We start from the raw sequence: 12762 nt of genomic DNA, 5'->3' as shown, positions 1-12762 counted from the left end.
GGCCTCTGCTCCCACAGCAGAAGAGCCAGGATTGAAAGATGGTGCTGGACCTGTTCAGCACACAATCCCCTTTACATTGGTGCCTCCATCGTTGCTTTCACTGCTAACACTCATACAGGTAAAGCATTTGAATAGAATCCGTCCAGAGCCTGCTCCCTGCTGGCAGCAACACAGCACAGAATGAACAGTGGCATCTGCTCACACGGCAGAAGGAGCAGCAGGGAAAGCTAGTGCTCTGCTTCTTCAGCACACAAGCAGCTTTTCAACGGGGTCACCATCATTGCAGTCTCTCCTCGGTTTCATACCTAAAAGTCCATTTGAATCCAAATTCTCAAGCGGTCTCAGCTGCCCAGCAGCACAGTGAGTACTGCACGAACGTTTGGCATCTGCTCCCACAGCAGAAGAGCCAGGATTGAAAGCTGGTGATGGACCTGTTCAGCACACAATCCCCTTTACATTGGTGCCTCCATCGTTGCTTTCACTGCTAACACTCATACAGGTAAAGCATTTGAATAGAATCCGTCCAGAGCCTGCTCCCTGCTGGCAGCAACACAGCACAGAATGAACAGTGGCATCTGCTCACACGGCAGAAGAGCAGCAGGGAAAGCTAGTGTTCTGCTTCTTCAGCACACAAGCAGCTTTGCAACGGGGTCACCATCATTGCAGTCTCTCCTCGGTTTCATACCTAAAAGTCCATTTGAATCCAAATTCTCAGGTGGTGTCTCTCAGCTGCCCAGCAGCACAGTTAGTACAGCACGAACGTTTGGCCTCTGCTCCCACAGCAGAAGAGCCAGGATTGAAAGCTGGTGCTGGACCTGTTCAGCACACAATCCCTTTTACATTGGTGCATTCATCGTTGCTTTCACTGCTCACTTTCATACAGGAAAAGCATTTGAATGGAATCAGTCCAGAGCCTGCGCTCTGCTGCGCAGCAACACAGTTAGCACAGAATGAGCATTGGCATCTGCTCACACGGCAGAAGGAGCAGCAGGGAAAGCTAGTGCTCTGCTTCTTCAGCACACAAGCAGCTTTGCAACGGGGTCACCATCATTGCAGTCTCTCCTCGGCTTCATACCTAAAAGTCCATTTGAATCCAAATTCTCAGGTGGTGTCTCTCAGCTGCCCAGCAGCACAGTTAGTACAGCACGAACGTTTGGCCTCTGCTCCCACAGCAGAAGAGCCAGGATTGAAAGCTGGTGCTGGACCTGTTCAGCACACAATCCCTTTTACATTGGTGCATTCATCGTTGCTTTCACTGCTCACTTTCATACAGGAAAAGCATTTGAATGGAATCATTCCAGAGGCTGCTCTCTGCTGCGCAGCAACACTGTCAGCACAGAATGAAGAGTGGCATCTGCTCACACGGCAGAAGGAGCAGCAGGGAAAGCTAGTGCTCTGCTTCTTCAGCACACAAGCAGCTTTGCAACGGGGTCACCATCATTGCAGTCTCTCCTCGGCTTCATACCTAAAAGTCCTTTTGAATCCGAATTCTCAGGTGGTGTCGCTCAGCTGCCCAGCAGCACAGTTAGTACAGCACGAACGTTTGGCCTCTGCTCCCACAGCAGAAGAGCCAGGATTGAAAGCTGGTGCTGGACCTGTTCAGCACACAATCCCTTTTACATTGGTGCATTCATCGTTGCTTTCACTGCTCACTTTCATACTGGAAAAGCATTTGAATGGAATCAGTCCAGAGGCTGCTCTCTGCTGCGCAGCAACACAGTCAGCACAGAATGAACAGTGGCATCTGCTCACACGGCAGAAGGAGCAGCAGGGAAAGCTCGTGCTCTGCTTCTTCAGCACACAAGCAGCTTTGCAACGGGGTCACCATCATTGCAGTCTCTCCTCGGGTTCATACCTAAAAGTCCATTTGAATCCAAATTCTCAGGTGGTGTCTCTCAGCTGCCCAGCAGCACAGTTAGTACAGCACGAACGTTTGGCCTCTGCTCCCACAGCAGAAGAGCCAGGATTGAAAGCTGGTGCTGGACCTGTTCAGCACACAATCACCTTTACATTGGTGCCTCCATCGTTGCTTTCACTGCTGACATTCATACAGGAAAAGCATTTGAATGGAATCAGTCCAGAGCCTGCTCTCTGCTGCGCAGCAACACAGTCAGCACAGAATGAAGAGTGGAATCTGCTCACACGGCAGAAGGAGCAGCAGGGAAAGCTAGTGCTCTGCTTCTTCAGCACACAAGCAGCTTTGCAACGGGGTCACCATCATTGCAGTCTCTCCTCGGTTTCATACCTAAAAGTCCATTTCAATCCAAATTCTCAAGCGGTCTCAGCTGCCCAGCAGCACAGTGAGTACTGCACGAACGTTTGGCATCTGCTCCCACAGCAGAAGAGCCAGGATTGAAAGCTGGTGCTGGACCTGTTCAGCACACAATCCCCTTTACATTGGTGCATCCATCGTTGCTTTCACTGCTAACACTCGTACAGCAAAAGCATTTGAATAGAATCAGTCCTGAGGCTGCTCTCTGCTGCGCAGCAACACAGTCAGCACAGAATGAACAGTGGCATCTGCTCACACGGCAGAAGGAGCAGCAGGGAAAGCTAGTGCTCTGCTTCTTCAGCACACAAGCAGCTTTGCAACGGGGTCACCATCATTGCAGTCTCTCCTCGGTTTCATACCTAAAAGTCCATTTGAATCCAAATTCTCAGGTGGTGTCTCTCAGCTGCCCAGCAGCACAGTGAGTACTGCACGAACGTTTGGCATCTGCTCCCACAGCAGAAGAGCAAGGATTGAAAGCTGGTGCTGGACCTGTTCAGCACACAATCCCCTTTACATTGGTGCCTCCATCGTTGCTTTCACTGCTCACTTTCATACAGGAAAAGCATTTGAATGGAATCAGTCCAGAGGCTGCTCTCTGCTGCACAGCAACACAGTCAGCACAGAATGAACAGTGGCATCTGCTCACACGGCAGAAGGACCAGCAGGGAAAGCTAGTGCTCTGCTTCTTCAGCACACAAGCAGCTTTGCAACGGGGTCACCATCATTGCAGTCTCTCCTCGGTTTCCTACCTAAAAGTCCAATTGAATCCAAATTCTCAGGTGGTGTCTCTCAGCTGCCCAGCAGCACAGTGAGTACAGCACGAACGTTTGGCCTCTGCTCCCACAGCAGAAGAGCCTGGATTGAAAGCTGGTGCTGGACCTGTTCAGCACACAATCACCTTTACATTGGTGCCTCCATCGTTGCTTTCACTGCTAACACTCGTACAGGAAAAGCATTTGAATAGAATCAGTCCAGAGCCTGCTCCCTGCTGGCAGCAACACAGCACAGACTGAACAGTGGCATCTGCTCACAGGGCAGAAGGAGCAGCAGGGAAAGCTAGTGCTCTGCTTCTTCAGCACACAAGCAGCTTTGCAACGGGGTCACCATCATTGCAGTCTCTCCTCGGCTTCATACCTAAAAGTCCATTTGAATCCAAATTCTCAGGTGGTGTCGCTCAGCTGCCCAGCAGCACAGTGAGTACAGCACGAACGTTTGGCCTCTGCTCCCACAGCAGAAGAGCCAGGATTGAAAGCTGGTGCTGGACCTGTTCAGCACACAATCCCCTTTACATTGGTGCCTCCATCGTTGCTTTCACTGCTAACACTCATACAGGTAAAGCATTTGAATAGAATCCGTCCAGAGCCTGCACCCTGCTGGCAGCAACACAGGACAGAATGAAGAGTGGCATCTGCTCACACGGCAGAAGAGCAGCAGGGAAAGCTAGTGCTCTGCTTCTTCAGCACACAAGCAGCTTTGCAACGGGGTCACCATCATTGCAGTCTCTCCTCGGTTTCATACCTAAAAGTCCATTTGAATCCAAATTCTCAGGTGGTGTCTCTCAGCTGCCCAGCAGCACAGTTAGTACAGCACGAACGTTTGTCCTCTGCTCCCACAGCAGAAGAGCCAGGATTGAAAGCTGGTGCTGGACCTGTTCAGCACACAATCCCTTTTACATTGGTGCATTCATCGTTGCTTTCACTGCTCACTTTCATACAGGAAAAGCATTTGAATGGAATCAGTCCAGAGGCTGCTCTCTGCTGCGCAGCAACACAGTCAGCACAGAATGAGCATTGGCATCTGCTCACACGGCAGAAGGAGCAGCAGGGAAAGCTAGTGCTCTGCTTCTTCAGCACACAAGCAGCTTTGCAACGGGGTCACCATCATTGCAGTCTCTCCTCGGGTTCATACCTAAAAGTCCATTTGAATCCAAATTCTCAGGTGGTGTCTCTCAGCTGCCCAGCAGCACAGTTAGTACAGCACGAACGTTTGGCCTCTGCTCCCACAGCAGAAGAGCCAGGATTGAAAGCTGGTGCTGGACCTGTTCAGCACACAATCCCTTTTACATTGGTGCATTCATCGTTGCTTTCACTGCTCACTTTCATACAGGAAAAGCATTTGAATGGAATCAGTCCAGAGGCTGCTCTCTGCTGCGCAGCAACACTGTCAGCACAGAATGAAGAGTGGCATCTGCTCACACGGCAGAAGGAGCAGCAGGGAAAGCTAGTGCTCTGCTTCTTCAGCACACAAGCAGCTTTGCAACGGGGTCACCATCATTGCAGTCTCTCCTCGGCTTCATACCTAAAAGTCCTTTTGAATCCGAATTCTCAGGTGGTGTCGCTCAGCTGCCCAGCAGCACAGTTAGTACAGCACGAACGTTTGGCCTCTGCTCCCACAGCAGAAGAGCCAGGATTGAAAGCTGGTGCTGGACCTGTTCAGCACACAATCCCTTTTACATTGGTGCATTCATCGTTGCTTTCACTGCTCACTTTCATACTGGAAAAGCATTTGAATGGAATCAGTCCAGAGGCTGCTCTCTGCTGCGCAGCAACACAGTCAGCACAGAATGAACAGTGGCATCTGCTCACACGGCAGAAGGAGCAGCAGGGAAAGCTAGTGCTCTGCTTCTTCAGCACACAAGCAGCTTTGCAACGGGGTCACCATCATTGCAGTCTCTCCTCGGGTTCATACCTAAAAGTCCATTTGAATCCAAATTCTCAGGTGGTGTCTCTCAGCTGCCCAGCAGCACAGTTAGTACAGCACGAACGTTTGGCCTCTGCTCCCACAGCAGAAGAGCCAGGATTGAAAGCTGGTGCTGGACCTGTTCAGCACACAATCACCTTTACATTGGTGCCTCCATCGTTGCTTTCACTGCTGACATTCATACAGGAAAAGCATTTGAATGGAATCAGTCCAGAGCCTGCTCTCTGCTGCGCAGCAACACAGTCAGCACAGAATGAAGAGTGGCATCTGCTCACACGGCAGAAGGAGCAGCAGGGAAAGCTAGTGCTCTGCTTCTTCAGCACACAAGCAGCTTTGCAACGGGGTCACCATCATTGCAGTCTCTCCTCGGTTTCATACCTAAAAGTCCATTTCAATCCAAATTCTCAAGCGGTCTCAGCTGCCCAGCAGCACAGTGAGTACTGCACGAACGTTTGGCATCTGCTCCCACAGCAGAAGAGCCAGGATTGAAAGCTGGTGCTGGACCTGTTCAGCACACAATCCCCTTTACATTGGTGCATCCATCGTTGCTTTCACTGCTAACACTCGTACAGCAAAAGCATTTGAATAGAATCAGTCCTGAGGCTGCTCTCTGCTGCGCAGCAACACAGTCAGCACAGAATGAACAGTGGCATCTGCTCACACGGCAGAAGGAGCAGCAGGGAAAGCTAGTGCTCTGCTTCTTCAGCACACAAGCAGCTTTGCAACGGGGTCACCATCATTGCAGTCTCTCCTCGGTTTCATACCTAAAAGTCCATTTGAATCCAAATTCTCAGGTGGTGTCTCTCAGCTGCCCAGCAGCACAGTGAGTACTGCACGAACGTTTGGCATCTGCTCCCACAGCAGAAGAGCAAGGATTGAAAGCTGGTGCTGGACCTGTTCAGCACACAATCCCCTTTACATTGGTGCCTCCATCGTTGCTTTCACTGCTCACTTTCATACAGGAAAAGCATTTGAATGGAATCAGTCCAGAGGCTGCTCTCTGCTGCACAGCAACACAGTCAGCACAGAATGAACAGTGGCATCTGCTCACACGGCAGAAGGACCAGCAGGGAAAGCTAGTGCTCTGCTTCTTCAGCACACAAGCAGCTTTGCAACGGGGTCACCATCATTGCAGTCTCTCCTCGGCTTCATACCTAAAAGTCCAATTGAATCCAAATTCTCAGGTGGTGTCTCTCAGCTGCCCAGCAGCACAGTGAGTACAGCACGAACGTTTGGCCTCTGCTCCCACAGCAGAAGAGCCTGGATTGAAAGCTGGTGCTGGACCTGTTCAGCACACAATCACCTTTACATTGGTGCCTCCATCGTTGCTTTCACTGCTAACACTCGTACAGGAAAAGCATTTGAATAGAATCAGTCCAGAGCCTGCTCCCTGCTGGCAGCAACACAGCACAGACTGAACAGTGGCATCTGCTCACAGGGCAGAAGGAGCAGCAGGGAAAGCTAGTGCTCTGCTTCTTCAGCACACAAGCAGCTTTGCAACGGGGTCACCATCATTGCAGTCTCTCCTCGGGTTCATACCTAAAAGTCCATTTGAATCCAAATTCTCAGGTGGTGTCTCTCAGCTGCCCAGCAGCACAGTTAGTACAGCACGAACGTTTGGCCTCTGCTCCCACAGCAGAAGAGCCAGGATTGAAAGCTGGTGCTGGACCTGTTCAGCACACAATCCCTTTTACATTGGTGCATTCATCGTTGCTTTCACTGCTGACATTCATACAGGAAAAGCATTTGAATGGAATCAGTCCAGAGCCTGCTCTCTGCTGCGCAGCAACACAGTCAGCACAGAATGAACAGTGGCATCTGCTCACACGGCAGAAGGAGCAGCAGGGAAAGCTAGTGCTCTGCTTCTTCAGCACACAAGCAGCTTTGCAACGGGGTCACCATCATTGCAGTCTCTCCTCGGTTTCATACCTAAAAGTCCATTTGAATCCAAATTCTCAGGTGGTGTCTCTCAGCTGCCCAGCAGCACAGTGAGTACTGCACGAACGTTTGGCATCTGCTCCCACAGCAGAAGAGCAAGGATTGAAAGCTGGTGCTGGACCTGTTCAGCACACAATCCCCTTTACATTGGTGCCTCCATCGTTGCTTTCACTGCTCACTTTCATACAGGAAAAGCATTTGAATGGAATCAGTCCAGAGGCTGCTCTCTGCTGCACAGCAACACAGTCAGCACAGAATGAACAGTGGCATCTGCTCACACGGCAGAAGGACCAGCAGGGAAAGCTAGTGCTCTGCTTCTTCAGCACACAAGCAGCTTTGCAACGGGGTCACCATCATTGCAGTCTCTCCTCGGCTTCATACCTAAAAGTCCAATTGAATCCAAATTCTCAGGTGGTGTCTCTCAGCTGCCCAGCAGCACAGTGAGTACAGCACGAACGTTTGGCCTCTGCTCCCACAGCAGAAGAGCCTGGATTGAAAGCTGGTGCTGGACCTGTTCAGCACACAATCACCTTTACATTGGTGCCTCCATCGTTGCTTTCACTGCTAACACTCGTACAGGAAAAGCATTTGAATAGAATCAGTCCAGAGCCTGCTCCCTGCTGGCAGCAACACAGCACAGACTGAACAGTGGCATCTGCTCACAGGGCAGAAGGAGCAGCAGGGAAAGCTAGTGCTCTGCTTCTTCAGCACACAAGCAGCTTTGCAACGGGGTCACCATCATTGCAGTCTCTCCTCGGGTTCATACCTAAAAGTCCATTTGAATCCAAATTCTCAGGTGGTGTCTCTCAGCTGCCCAGCAGCACAGTTAGTACAGCACGAACGTTTGGCCTCTGCTCCCACAGCAGAAGAGCCAGGATTGAAAGCTGGTGCTGGACCTGTTCAGCACACAATCCCTTTTACATTGGTGCATTCATCGTTGCTTTCACTGCTGACATTCATACAGGAAAAGCATTTGAATGGAATCAGTCCAGAGCCTGCTCTCTGCTGCGCAGCAACACAGTCAGCACAGAATGAAGAGTGGCATCTGCTCACACGGCAGAAGGAGCAGCAGGGAAAGCTAGTGCTCTGCTTCTTCAGCACACAAGCAGCTTTGCAACGGGGTCACCATCATTGCAGTCTCTCCTCGGTTTCATACCTAAAAGTCCATTTCAATCCAAATTCTCAAGCGGTCTCAGCTGCCCAGCAGCACAGTGAGTACTGCACGAACGTTTGGCATCTGCTCCCACAGCAGAAGAGCCAGGATTGAAAGCTGGTGCTGGACCTGTTCAGCACACAATCCCCTTTACATTGGTGCATCCATCGTTGCTTTCACTGCTAACACTCGTACAGCAAAAGCATTTGAATAGAATCAGTCCTGAGGCTGCTCTCTGCTGCGCAGCAACACAGTCAGCACAGAATGAACAGTGGCATCTGCTCACACGGCAGAAGGAGCAGCAGGGAAAGCTAGTGCTCTGCTTCTTCAGCACACAAGCAGCTTTGCAACGGGGTCACCATCATTGCAGTCTCTCCTCGGTTTCATACCTAAAAGTCCATTTGAATCCAAATTCTCAAGCGGTCTCAGCTGCCCAGCAGCACAGTGAGTACAGCACGAACGTTTGGCATCTGCTCCCACAGCAGAAGAGCCTGGATTGAAAGCTGGTGCTGGACCTGTTCAGCACACAATCCCCTTTATATTGGTGCATCCATCGTTGCTTTCACTGCTAACACTCGTACAGGAAAAGCATTTGAATAGAATCAGTCCAGAGCCTGCTCCCTGCTGGCAGCAACACAGCACAGAATGAAGAGTGGCATCTGCTCACACGGCAGAAGGAGCAGCAGGGAAAGCTAGTGCTCTGCTTCTTCAGCACACAATCAGCTTTGCAACGGGGTCACCATCATTGCAGTCTCTCCTCGGTTTCATACCTAAAAGTCCATTTGAATCCAAATTCTCAGGTGGTGTCTCTCAGCTGCCCAGCAGCACAGTTAGTACAGCACGAACGTTTGGCCTCTGCTCCCACAGCAGAAGATCCAGGATTGAAAGCTGGTGCTGGACCTGTTCAGCACACAATCCCTTTTACATTGGTGCATTCATCGTTGCTTTCACTGCTCACTTTCATACAGGAAAAGCATTTGAATGGAATCAGTCCAGAGGCTGCTCTCTGCTGCGCAGCAACACAGTCAGCACAGAATGAGCATTGGCATCTGCTCACACGGCAGAAGGAGCAGCAGGGAAAGCTAGTGCTCTGCTTCTTCAGCACACAAGCAGCTTTGCAACGGGGTCACCATCATTGCAGTCTCTCCTCGGGTTCCTACCTAAAAGTCCATTTGAATCCAAATTCTCAGGTGGTGTCTCTCAGCTGCCCAGCAGCACAGTTAGTACAGCACGAACGTTTGGCCTCTGCTCCCACAGCAGAAGAGCCAGGATTGAAAGCTGGTGCTGGACCTGTTCAGCACACAATCCCTTTTACATTGGTGCATTCATCGTTGCTTTCACTGCACACTTTCATACAGGAAAAGCATTTGAATGGAATCAGTCCAGAGCCTGCTCTCTGCTGCGCAGGAACACAGTCAGCACAGAATGAACAGTGGCATCTGCTCACACGGCAGAAGGAGCAGCAGGGAAAGCTAGTGCTCTGCTTCTTCAGCACACAATCAGCTTTGCAACGGGGTCACCATCATTGCAGTCTCTCCTCGGTTTCATACCTAAAAGTCCATTTCAATCCAAATTCTCAAGCGGTCTCAGCTGCCCAGCAGCACAGTGAGTACAGCACGAACGTTTGGCCTCTGCTCCCACAGCAGAAGAGCAAGGATTGAAAGCTGGTGCTGGACCTGTTCAGCACACAATCCCCTTTATATTGGTGCATCCATCGTTGCTTTCACTGCTAACACTCGTACAGGAAAAGCATTTGAATAGAATCAGTCCAGAGCCTGCTCCCTGCTGGCAGCAACACAGCACAGAATGAAGAGTGGCATCTGCTCACACGGCAGAAGGAGCAGCAGGGAAAGCTAGTGCTCTGCTTCTTCAGCACACAAGCAGCTTTGCAACGGGGTCACCATCATTGCAGTCTCTCCTCGGCTTCATACCTAAAAGTCCTTTTGAATCCGAATTCTCAGGTGGTGTCGCTCAGCTGCCCAGCAGCACAGTTAGTACAGCACGAACGTTTGGCCTCTGCTCCCACAGCAGAAGAGCCAGGATTGAAAGCTGGTGCTGGACCTGTTCAGCACACAATCCCTTTTACATTGGTGCATTCATCGTTGCTTTCACTGCTCACTTTCATACAGGAAAAGCATTTGAATGGAATCAGTCCAGAGGCTGCTCTCTGCTGCGCAGCAACACAGTCAGCACAGAATGAGCATTGGCATCTGCTCACACGGCAGAAGGAGCAGCAGGGAAAGCTAGTGCTCTGCTTCTTCAGCACACAAGCAGCTTTGCAACGGGGTCACCATCATTGCAGTCTCTCCTCGGGTTCCTACCTAAAAGTCCATTTGAATCCAAATTCTCAGGTGGTCTCAGCTGCCCAGCAGCACAGTTAGTACAGCACGAACGTTTGGCCTCTGCTCCCACAGCAGAAGAGCCAGGATTGAAAGCTGGTGATGGACCTGTTCAGCACACAATCCCTTTTACATTGGTGCATTCATCGTTGCTTTCACTGCTCACTTTCATACAGGAAAAGCATTTGAATAGAATCAGTCCAGAGGCTGCTCTCTGCTGCGCAGGAACACAGTCAGCACAGAATGAACAGTGGCATCTGCTCACACGGCAGAAGGAGCAGCAGGGAAAGCTAGTGCTCTGCTTCTTCAGCACACAAGCAGCTTTGCAACGGGGTCACCATCATTGCAGTCTCTCCTCGCTTTCATACCTAAAAGTCCATTTGAATCCAAATTCTCAGGTGGTGTCTCTCAGCTGCCCAGCAGCACAGTGAGTACTGCACGAACGTTTGGCCTCTGCTCCCACAGCAGAAGAGCCAGGATTGAAAGCTGGTGCTGGACCTGTTCAGCACACAATCCCCTTTACATTGGTGCCTCCATCGTTGCTTTCACTGCTAACACTCATACAGGTAAAGCATTTGAATAGAATCCGTCCAGAGCCTGCTCCCTGCTGGCAGCAACACAGCACATAATGAACAGTGGCATCTGCTCACACGGCAGAAGAGCAGCAGGGAAAGCTAGTGCTCTGCTTCTTCAGCACACAAGCAGCTTTGCAACGGGGTCACCATCATTGCAGTCTCTCCTCGCTTTCATACCTAAAAGTCCATTTGAATCCAAATTCTCAGGTGGTGTCTCTCAGCTGCCCAGCAGCACAGTTAGTACAGCACGAACGTTTGGCCTCTGCTCCCACAGCAGAAGAGCCAGGATTGAAAGCTGGTGCTGGACCTGTTCAGCACACAATCCCTTTTACATTGGTGCATTCATCGTTGCTTTCACTGCTCACTTTCATACAGGAAAAGCATTTGAATGGAATCAGTCCAGAGCCTGCGCTCTGCTGCGCAGCAACACAGTTAGCACAGAATGAGCATTGGCATCTGCTCACACGGCAGAAGGAGCAGCAGGGAAAGCTAGTGCTCTGCTTCTTCAGCACACAAGCAGCTTTGCAACGGGGTCACCATCATTGCAGTCTCTCCTCGGTTTCATACCTAAAAGTCCATTTGAATCCAAATTCTCAGGTGGTGTCGCTCAGCTGCCCAGCAGCACAGTGAGTACACCACGAACGTTTGGCCTCTGCTCCCACAGCAGAAGAGCCAGGATTGAAAGATGGTGCTGGACCTGTTCAGCACACAATCCCCTTTACATTGGTGCCTCCATCGTTGCTTTCACTGCTAACACTCATACAGGTAAAGCATTTGAATAGAATCCGTCCAGAGCCTGCTCCCTGCTGGCAGCAACACAGCACAGAATGAACAGTGGCATCTGCTCACACGGCAGAAGGAGCAGCAGGGAAAGCTAGTGCTCTGCTTCTTCAGCACACAAGCAGCTTTTCAACGGGGTCACCATCATTGCAGTCTCTCCTCGGTTTCATACCTAAAAGTCCATTTGAATCCAAATTCTCAAGCGGTCTCAGCTGCCCAGCAGCACAGTGAGTACTGCACGAACGTTTGGCATCTGCTCCCACAGCAGAAGAGCCAGGATTGAAAGCTGGTGATGGACCTGTTCAGCACACAATCACCTTTACATTGCTGCCTCCATCGTTGCTTTCACTGCTAACACTCATACAGGTAAAGCATTTGAATAGAATCCGTCCAGAGCCTGCTCCCTGCTGGCAGCAACACAGCACAGAATGAACAGTGGCATCTGCTCACACGGCAGAAGAGCAGCAGGGAAAGCTAGTGTTCTGCTTCTTCAGCACACAAGCAGCTTTGCAACGGGGTCACCATCATTGCAGTCTCTCCTCGGTTTCATACCTAAAAGTCCATTTGAATCCAAATTCTCAGGTGGTGTCTCTCAGCTGCCCAGCAGCACAGTTAGTACAGCACGAACGTTTGGCCTCTGCTCCCACAGCAGAAGAGCCAGGATTGAAAGCTGGTGCTGGACCTGTTCAGCACACAATCCCTTTTACATTGGTGCATTCATCGTTGCTTTCACTGCTCACTTTCATACAGGAAAAGCATTTGAATGGAATCAGTCCAGAGCCTGCGCTCTGCTGCGCAGCAACACAGTTAGCACAGAATGAGCATTGGCATCTGCTCACACGGCAGAAGGAGCAGCAGGGAAAGCTAGTGCTCTGCTTCTTCAGCACACAAGCAGCTTTGCAACGGGGTCACCATCATTGCAGTCTCTCCTCGGCTTCATACCTAAAAGTCCATTTGAATCCAAATTCTCAGGTGGTGTCTCTCAGCTGCCCAGCAGCACAGTTA

Source organism: Pezoporus flaviventris, unplaced genomic scaffold (assembly GCF_033815535.1).
Source record: "Pezoporus flaviventris isolate CSIRO_AGI_PZ_B2104156 unplaced genomic scaffold, CSIRO_AGI_Pfla_v1 ptg000033l, whole genome shotgun sequence".
In the NCBI taxonomy this organism is placed as follows: domain Eukaryota; kingdom Metazoa; phylum Chordata; class Aves; order Psittaciformes; family Psittacidae; genus Pezoporus; species Pezoporus flaviventris.
This window is presented reverse-complemented; position numbering follows the sequence as displayed.